We start from the raw sequence: 8,694 nt of genomic DNA, 5'->3' as shown, positions 1-8,694 counted from the left end.
GCCCCTCCCATGCCTTCCCCCCCTGCTCCCTTCCCGCCCCCACTGCCTGTGCTCCTCCCTCCTGTCTCCCCTCCCTGTTCCCCTCCCTCCAGCTCCCTGTTCCCGTTCTACAGGAGAATGGAGACCAGGCGTGGGAAATGTACCCAAAACGGGGGACTGCGTAGAATTCTTAGAAATAGAATGGCTGCGTTAGAGGTTACGTACTTAAAGTTGCGTTCCATAATGCCAAATTGTAAAAAACAAACAAACAAAAAAAACTTGTAGACCAAAAAGTTGTCACCAAAACCTACGACATAGCTCATAAATCGGCTGGGGAGGAAAGGTTAGCTAGATGGGCTGTGCATCGGTCCTATGGAACAGTGCACAGCGGTAAATATACCTGTGCTCAAGGGTGAGTTCTCCAAAGATTATAATTAAGTAAAAGCAAAATATGGAACAGGGCACTGTACTGTCTGTCGTTTTAAGAAAGCCGTAGGACTGGTGTGTGTGTGTGTGTGTTTGTGTGTGTGTGAAACGCCTGTATGTGTACGTGATCATTCCTCACTATAATGTCCGCTAACTCATCACTTAGCCCAAGCATTGCGCTTTCCAGCTAATTAGTGCATTCATTCAATGATTCCACGAGGCACTTGCTATTGTATCCCTATTTTACCCATGAGGAAATCAAGGCCCAGAAAAGTTAGGGAATGTGTCCAAAGTCAACGCTGCCCGCACAGAAGACACAGTCAACAGCGATTGCGCTGGTGGGAGGACTGGGGAAGACTCAGTGCTTTTCCCCGGACACATTGTGCGCTAGTTTGAATGACTTTCACCACGTGCAAGCGCTGCTTTTGCAAATGCATGATTCTAAACAATGCTCACCACCCCAGCCTTCAGCACAGTCCAAAAGTAACAGCCCAGAAACACACTCTTCAGCCAGGACCCTCCATGCTGCCTCCCAGAGCAGCCCATTAGCTGGACAGCCTGATGCCCTGGGATGGGTCAGGAAGTCCTGGATGCCTCTTACATGCACTCAGCTCATCCTCCAGGCCCCAGGATACACAGACTCCTGCCCCTGGACTGGGGGCCAGAAGCCACCGAGCTGGAAGGCACAAGAGGTCTCCTGACCCAAGACGTCTGTTTTCCAAATGAAGAGGTTCCCCAGTGCCCTGTGGTCAGCCATAGCATTCACTCACGTCCTGCTTCATTGAGCGAGTGTCTTCTGCACACCGGCCTGCCGGGAGAGCAGACGCTGCGAGGTAAGTGCTGCAGTTGACACAGTGAGAACAAGACCCTCCTGCAGAAGCTTCCAGCGCTTAAAGGTGGGGGACAAGAAGATCAGTAATTGTACCACCCGTGGCAAAATTGCAACAGAAAAAATGAGTGAACAGGTGGCCAAGTGCTGAGGTGATCAGGGCACACCATAAAGGCCGAGATTGCTAGAGATGGCAAAGCCTGCACTCCTGGAAAGACCCAGGGAACCCCAGCCAGCCCACCCTGGCCTGGAAAGTCAAGCTAAGGGGGTCTTCACCCCAAATTCAAAGAAATACCCAGGAAGAGTTTAGGAGAGGGTGAGATGGCAAGATGGGATTTGCATTTGGAAACCGTTACTAGGCCCACCAAGAGAGGACATGTTTTTCTGTTTTGTGCGGTCTTATTAAAATTTTTATTCTTTTTATAACTTTTAGGTTCAGTGGTATGTGGGCGGGTTTGTTATACAGGTAAATTAGGGTTCACAGGGGTTTGATGAACGGATTATTTCATCACCCAGGTTATAAGCAGAGTGCCCGATAGAGTACCCGATAGGTACTCTGCTTTTTTTTTTTATCCTCTCTCAGCCTCCCAATGCTGGGACTGCAGGCGTGAGCCATCATGCCCGACCCATCTTCACCATTTTTAAGTGCACAGTTCAATGACATTAAGTACAATCACGTTGTTGTGGGCCGGCCGTGGTGGCTCACGCCTGTAATCTCAGCACTTTAGGACGCCGAGGCAGGAGAAATTATTTTTTGATTCTCTCTCCCACCTCCAACCCCCACACCCTCAGGTGGGACCTGGTGTCTCTCGTTCTCTTCTTCGTGCCCATACATTTTCAATGTTTACCTCCCACTTGTAAGTGAAAACATGTAGTATTTGGTTTTCTGTTCCTGTGTTAGTTCGCTTGGGATAACGGCCTCCAGCCCCATCCATCTTGCTGCAGAGGACATGATCTCATTCTTTTTTATGGCTGTGTAGTATTCCATGGTGTATATGTACCACAATTTCTTTTTTTTTGAGACAGGGTCCCTCTCTGTCACCCAGGCTGGAGTGCAGTGGCTTAATCTCTGCTCACTGCAGCTTTGACTGTCCGGGCTTAGGTGATCCTCCTGCCTCAGCCTTCCGAGCAGCTGGGATTACAGGTGCATGCCACCACACCCCACTAATTTTTGTATTTTTTGTAGAGGTGAGATCTCACAATGCTGCCCAGGCTGGTCTCAAACTCATGGGCCCAAGTGATCCTCCTGCCTCGGCCTCCCAAAGCGTTGGGATTACAGGCATGAGCCACTACGCCCGGCGGAGGGCTTATGTCTGTAATCCCAACGCTTTGGGAGGCTAAAACGGGCTGATCACCTGAGGTCAGGAGTTCGAGACCAGCCTGGCCAACATGGAGAAACCTCGTCTCTACTAAAAATACAAAATTAGCTGGGTGGGGTGGCGCATGCCTGTAATCCCAGCTACTCTGGAGGCTGAGGTGGGAGAATCGCTTGAACCCAGGAGGCAGAGGTTGCAGTGAGCCGAGATCGTGCCATTGCACTCCAGCCTGGGAGACAAGAGTAAAACTCCACCTCAAAAAAAAAATTAAAAATTAAACAACAGACATAAGCCACCACGCCCAGCCTCAGAATGTGTTTGTTTTTGTTTTTTGTTTTGTTTTGTTTTTTTGAGGCAGAGTTTCGCTCTTTTCACGCAGGCTGGAATGCCATGGTGTGATCTCGGCTCACCACAACCTCCACCTCCCAGGTTCAAGCGATTCTCCTGCCTCACCCTCCCAAGTAGCTGGGATTACAGGCACGTGCCACCACACCCGGCATTTTTAGTAGAGATGGGGTTTCACCACGTTGGCCAGGCTGGTCTCGAACTCCTGACCTCATGATCGACTTGTCTCAGCCTCCCAAAGTGCTGGGACTACAGGCGTGAGCCACCACACCCGGCCCATCTTAACCACTTTTAAGTGCAGAGTTTAGTGACATTAAATGCAATCATATTGTTGTGGGCCGGCCGTGGTGGCTCACGCCTGTAATCCCAGCACTTTGGGAGGACGAGGCAGGAGAATCGCCTGAGCCCAGGAGTTCGAGACCAGCCTGGGCAACATGGTGAAACCCTGTCTCTGTAAAAACATTGTTGTATAACCATCACCACCATCCAGCTCCAGAACTCGTTCTGCTTCCAAAACTGAAACTCGTCCCTGTTGAAGACTCATTCCTCATTCCCCTCCTTCAGCCCCTGGCACCCACTCTTCTACTTTCTTTTTTTTGAAACAGAGTCTTGCTCTGTCACCCAGGCTGGAGTACAGTGGCATGATCTCGGCTCACTGCAACCTCCGCCTCCCGGGTTCCGGCGATTCTCCTGCCTCAGCCTCCTGAGTAGCTGGAACTACAGGTGTGCGCCATCACACCTGGCTAATTTTTGTATTTTTAGTAGAGATGGGTTTTCGCTATGTTGGCCAGGCTGGTCTCAAACTCCTGAGCTCAGGTGATCTGCCCGCCTCGGCCTCCCAAAGTGCTGGGGATTACAGGCGTGAGCCATGGAGGCGGGCCCACCCTCCTGCTTTCTGTCTCTGTGGTTCGACTCCTCTAGAAACCTCATATACGTAGAATCCTACAGTATTTGTGCTTCTGTGACTGGCTTCTTTCACTGAGTATGATGTTCTCCAGGTTCATCCTTGTTGTAGTGTGGGGCACAGCAATTGATACCCCAAAATAGGGCTCTTTGATACACTGAACTGAAGAAAAGCGCTCAAGGTCTCTCTAACCTCCCCCAGCTTCTCCCAAAGTCAAAGCTTCTTTATCTGCCTAAGATCCAGACTCACCAAGGAGAACAATTGTTTATTCCTTCCCCTCCCTGGAGGACCAAGAATGTGGCCACACCTGAACAGACCCTCTCCCGTCAGAGAACCATCGGCGAGTTAACCCTTTCCCTTCAGAGAGAACCATCTAGGGGTTACTCTCGCTTCCCAGACACATTCATTCTCCCGGTGTATCCCCTCAACAGAGCTGCCCTTCTCCCCGCCTCCCATAACCTGCTTTGCTTCTGACCTCCCTGAGGGTGTGGGCAGTTGCTCTGTGATTCTCCCTGGATGCACATGTTCCATGAACATGCATGCTCCTTCTCACCTGCTTTTTGTGAGTTCATTTTTTTTTTTTTTTTTTGAGACGGAGTCTCGCTCTGTCGCCCAGGATGGACTGCAGTGGCCGGATCTCAGCTCACTGCAAGCTCCGCCTCCCAGGTTCCCGCCATTCTCCTGCCTCAGCCTCCCGAGTAGCTGGGACTACAGGCGCCCGCCACCTCGCCTGGCTAGTTTTCTGTATTTTAGTAGAGACGGGGTTTCACCGTGTTAGCCAGGATGGTCTCGATCTCCTGACCTCGTGATCCGCCCGTCTCGGCCTCCCAAAGTGCTGGGATTACAGGCTTGAGCCACCGTGCCCGGCCTGTGAGTTCATTTTTCCACAGACATTCCGCGACTCAGCTGTGTCCCTTACGGTCCCATGAGGTGTGGCCCTTATGGTCCCGTGTGTCAGAACGTCCTTCCTTTTCAAGGCTGGATGATACCCATTGTATGGATAGACCACATTCTCTTTCTCCTCTTTCTTTCCCCCCTTTTCTTTTTGAGACAGGATGTCACTCTGTAGCCCAGGCTGGAGTGCAGTGGCAGGAGCCAGCTCATCGCAACCTCCGCCTCCCAAGCTCAGGTGCACCTTCCACCTCAGCTTCCCGAGTACCTGGGACTAGAGGCGCACGCCTCCACACCCAGCTAATTTTTTCATGCTTTGTAGAACCAGGTCTCAATGTGTTGCCCAGGCTGGTCTCCAACTCCCAGGTTCAAGCAATCCACCTGCCTCAGCCTTCCAAAGTGCTAGGATTCCAGGTGTGAGCCTCCTTGAGCCGGGCCACATTTTCTTTGTCCATTTACCCACAGATGGACGCATGGTTATTTCCACCTTTGACGATGAGAATCATGCTGCTGTGCATGTGGGTACTGTTTCATGCGTCCGTGTGAAGAGATCACCAAACAGGCTTTGTGTGAGCAACAAGGCTGTTTATTTCACCTGGGTGCAGGTGGGCTGAGTCCGAAAAGAGAGTCAGCAAAGGGTGGTGGATTATCATTAGTTCTTACAGGATTTGAGATAGGCAGTGGAGTTAAGAGCAATGTTTTGGGGGCAGGGGGTGGATCTCATAAAGCACATTCTCAAGGGTGGAGGGAATTACAAAGAACCTTCTTCAGGGTGGGGGAGATTACAAAGTACATTGATCAGTTAGGGTGGGGCAGAAACAAATCACAATGGTGGCATGTCATCCGTTAAGACTATTTTCACTTCTTTTGTGGATCTTCAGTTGCTGCAGGCCATCTGGATGTCTACGTGCAGGTCACAGGGGATACGATGATGGCTTAGCTTGGGCTCAGAGGCCAGATAACTGTTTGGGTCCCTACCTTCACTTCTTTGGAATATATACCCAGGAGCGGAATTGCTGGATTGTAGGGAATGTTGTTTAATTTCTTCAGGAACCTCCACACCATTTTCCACAACATCCGCACCATGTTACCTTCCCCACAGCAGCACCCACACGTTCCCATTCTCCACCGCCAACACTTGTTTTTTTTCATTAGTTCCTTTCAATAGTACCCATGGGTGTGAACTAATATCTCATTGTACTTTTTTTTTTTTTTTTTGAGATAGAGACAGAGTTTTGATCTTTTTGCCCAGGCTGGATCGGTGGCACGATCTCAGCTCACTGAAACCTCTGCCTCCCAGGTTCAAGTGATTCTCCTGCCTCAGCCTCCTGAGTAGCTGGAATTACAGGTGCACACCATGCCCGGCTAATTTTTTTTTTTTTTTTGGAGACAGAGCTTTGCTCTTGTTGCCCAGGCTGGAGTGCAATGAAGTGATCTCAGCTCACTGCAACCTCCACCTCCCGGGTTCAAGCAATTCTCCTGCCTCAGCTTCCCGGGCAGCTAGTACTATAGGCATGCACTACCACGCCCAGCTAATTTTTGTATTTTTAGTAGACACAGGGTTTCACCATGTTGGCCAGGATGGTCTCGATCTCTCGATCTTGTAATCTGCCCACCTCAGCCTCCCAAAGTGCTGGGATTACAGGCACGAGCCACCGCACCTGGAGCTAATTTTTGTTTTGTTTTGGCTTTTTTTTTTAGAGATTGAGTCTTGCTCTGTCACTCAGGCTGGAGTGCAGTGGCACAATCTGAGCTCACTGCAACCTCCGCCTCCCGAGTTCAAGCAATTCTCCTGCCTCAGCCTCCTCAGTAGCTGGGATTACAGGCACATGCTGCCACACCCGGCTAATTTTTTTGTGTATTTTAGTAGAGACAGTTTCACTGTGTTGCCTAGGCTGGTGTTGAACTCCTGAGCTCAGGCGATCCGCCCACCTTGGCCTCCCAAAGTGCTGGAATTACAGGAGTGAGCCACCAAGCCTGGCCTACATTTTTTATTTTTAGTAGAGATGGGGTTTCACCATGTTGGCCAGGCTGGTCTCAGTGATCCTCCTGACCTCAAGTGATCCACCTGCGCCAGCCTCCCAAAGTGCTGGGATTCCAGGTGTGAGCCACTGTATCCGGCCTGACTGTGGTTTTGATTTGCATTTCTCTAAGGACTAAACTCTGATATTTTTTATCTTGCCCAAATTCTTATCTAAGGGGTCTGGAGAGTCATGCCCTACCCATAAATTCTCACCAGATGGGTTTTATTTAATCCTATATGTTGTGACTTACTTTTTTTTTTTTTAATTAATTTTTTTTTTTTTAGACAGAGTCTCTCTCTGTCACCCAGGCTGGAGTGGCACAATCTCAGCTCACTGCAACCTCTGCCTCCTGGGTTCAAGCAATTCTCCTGCCTCAGCCTCCCAAGTAGCTGGGATTACAGGCACGTGCCACCACACCAGGCTAATTTTTGTATTGTTAGTAGAGATGGGTTTCTCCATGTTGGTCAGGCTGGTCTCAAACTCCCAACCTCAAGTGATCCACCTGCCTCGGCCTCCCAAAGGGCTGGGATTACAGGCATGAACCATCACACCCTGCCCAATTTTTGTATTTTTAGTACAGAGGGAGTTTCACCATGTTGGCCAGGCTGGTCTCGAACTCCTGACCTCAGGTGATCCACCACACTTGGCCTCCCAAAGTGGCTGGGATTTACAGATGTGAGCCACCATGCTGGTTGGCCTATATATATATATTATATATATATATTTTTTTTTTTTTTTTTTTTTTTTTTTTTGAGGGGGCAGTTTTAGGCTGGAGTGCAGTGGCATGATCTCAGCTCACTGCAAGCTCCGTCTCCCAGGTTCACACCATTCTCCTGCCTCAGCCTCCCAGAGTAGCTGGGACTACAGGCACCTGCCACCACGCCCAGCTAATTTTTTGTGTTTTTAGTAGAGATGGGATTTCACCGTGTTAGCCAGGATGGTCTCCTTCTCCTGACCTCATGATCCACCCGCCTCAGCCTCCCAAAGTACTGGGATTACAGGCGTGAGCCACAATGCCTGCCTGATTAGCCATATTTTGAAGGCTCTGCAAAGCCCTCCTTTGTGGGGGAAAATTTGCATCTGTAAAGAATTTCTATTGACATAGCTAGATCTTTTTCTTCCAGGCCCTCCCAATCCTAAAGAGATTAACTGAAAGTCTAACATAGGAATTATTTGTCACTTATTGTCTCTAAGGGCAGCCACTGTAAGACCTCAAAGGAATTTTGGCCTCCACAATCTTTCATCTTAACCTGAACATTTCCTTTCTATGGATTCCAGGTTTTTAGACAAACTCAACCCATTGTCAACCAGAAAATGTTTAAATTTACCTATAGCCTGGAAGCCTGCCCACCACCCCTTTGAGTTGTCCCGCCCTTCTGGACCAAACCAATGTGTTTCTTAAATGTATTTGATTGATGTCTCCTGCCTCCCTAAAATGTGTAAAACCAAGCAGCGCCCCGACCACCTTGGGCACAGGTTCTCAGGACCTCCTGAGGCTGTGTCAGGGGCCAGGGTCACTCATGTTTGGTTCAGAATAAATCTCTTCAAATATTTTACAGACTTTGACTCTTTTTGTTGACATTTGTATGTGCTTACTGGCCATTTATGTATCTCCTTTGGAGAAATGTCTATTCAAGTGCTTTGCCCATTTTGTTATCTGGTGGCTTGATTTTTTTCTGTTGAGTTGTAGGAGCTGGTTACGTATTCTGGATGTTAACTACCTGCTTTTGTAAATAAAGTTTTCCTGAAGCCGCGACCTGCGTTTATTGGTTGTCTGTGCCTTTTTTAGTGCTACTGACATCGCCTTTGTAAGATTATGACTGAGACGGTGAAAGAGATCTAACTTAACCAACTCCATATTGCTTCTAACCTCCAAGCTGTCTTTGTTCATTCCTGGGCATAGGCTAAACTAACTTTGGGAGAAATTTAACTTGTCGTTTATAGTTTAAAACAAAGACGGTAACAGCCCTTTCCCAAAGC

This window comes from Rhinopithecus bieti, unplaced genomic scaffold, assembly GCF_001698545.2.
Source record: "Rhinopithecus bieti isolate Rb0 unplaced genomic scaffold, ASM169854v2 scaffold_4907, whole genome shotgun sequence".
Taxonomy (NCBI): Eukaryota; Metazoa; Chordata; class Mammalia; order Primates; family Cercopithecidae; genus Rhinopithecus; species Rhinopithecus bieti.
Note: the sequence above shows the minus strand (reverse complement) of the source record.